The following is a 1,621-nucleotide window of genomic DNA, read 5'->3' as shown; positions in this document are numbered from 1 at the left end:
TTCTTATTTTAGTTCAGGCTCATCTTCACGGGATTTACTCTTGAAATAACTTCTTTGGAAAGGATGTAGGATGTATGTAGTCTGACTCTTGGCCCAACCAAACTTGTCTCTCTTTTCCGACCACACCCAACTCACAGCTTGACTAGGAACAGGGCTCTAGGGTCTTTCAGAACAAGGTTTCAGTCTTCCAGTTTGATGAATATTTCCACATCTCTCCTTAATTGAGTCTTTTTCTTTCTGGTCTGTAAGTGGGAAGGATTCTCCTCAGCCTTAGGGTCAGCAGGTTGGCATATTCTAGGGGCCATCTTTGGTGCTGCCTCCTCTTGGATGGGTCCATTGATGTTAATCAAGTGTTTCTTTAGTGTGAGAAATTTTTACTTGTTGAAGTATGCCTTTCCCTCTGGTGGATTATGGTCTATTGTGGTGGTTCTCAACCTGTGGGTTGTAACCCTTGCAGGGGCACATATCAGCTATCCTGCATATCAGATTTACATTATAATTCATGACAGTAGAAAAATTACAATTATGAAGGTCCAATGAAATAACTTTCTAGTTGGGGGTCACCACAACATGAGGAACTGTCTTAAAGGGTCGCAGCATCAGGAAGGCTGAGAACCGCTTGTCTACTATAACTCAGTCAAGTGGCTGACTCATGGGTCTCTCCTCCTGTCTCATAGTTGAGTTTTGAGATGCCCATTTCTTTGGTTTTCATTTTTGGAGATTTTGGCTTTTTTAGTTACTTATATACTGAGTTTCCAAGTTCCTCATTTGGTTTTTCAGGGCTCCTGTTGAGAAGTTATTTTGATATACTTAAAAAAAAAAAATCCAAGATACTGTCTTCATGTTGACAGCTTGCTTTTGAGTATAAAATCTTCCTCTAGAACGAGGAGGATGAAAACTAGAATATTTTAAGTTCCTGAATGGTTTTAGCAGCTTTCTCGAAGTCTTTATGTGTTACCACCTGACTCTCCTTATGGTTAACCTCTCGAGTCACACCAGTGTGTGCACTATGGACTAGATGGCACTCTTGGGATTGTCTTTTAACTTAGTATACACTGTGTTGTGCCGGGGCAGGATTTATCATTTGTGAATAAACGCTGTGAGCCTCCTAGTCGCAGTGAGAAGTGGTCTTTATGCGTATTTTCATTTCCTTGTGCTTGTTTACAGCTGATTACGGCCTCACAGTTTCACCTCCACCGTGTAAACACAGTAAATTCCCACCCTCATTTTTACAACAGGGGAGTGCAGTGGGGCTCACTAGGAGAAAGGTGCTGCTCTCTCTGCGCAGGGTTTTACACATGCGCCTTTTCAGATGAGCCCTTGGCACTGCTCTTAGCACGCCCTTCCATTGCTTTATTAAATAGCCTTGTTCATGTCAACTGGTGCTGTCATTGTTTGGCTCTTCTTTAGGCAGCCACATTGTTGAGAGTTCCTGGTGTAGCTTCCCTGTCACATCTAGAAGACACCATCTCTTCCTGGATTCTAATCTTTCTGCTCCCTCTCTCATTATGTCCTCTGAGCCTGAGGCATCAGCTGGGGCTGGGCACCCTAGGGTTGATGCTCTCTGAGTCTGAGGTGTATGGTGATGCTGTAGATGCATCAGCTGGGGCTGGGCACCCTA

The sequence above is a fragment of the Microtus ochrogaster genome, chromosome 2 (genome assembly GCF_000317375.1).
Source record: "Microtus ochrogaster isolate Prairie Vole_2 chromosome 2, MicOch1.0, whole genome shotgun sequence".
NCBI classification, from domain to species: Eukaryota; Metazoa; Chordata; class Mammalia; order Rodentia; family Cricetidae; genus Microtus; species Microtus ochrogaster.
The sequence above is the reverse complement of the archived record's forward strand: the minus strand, read 5'-3'. Positions refer to the sequence as shown.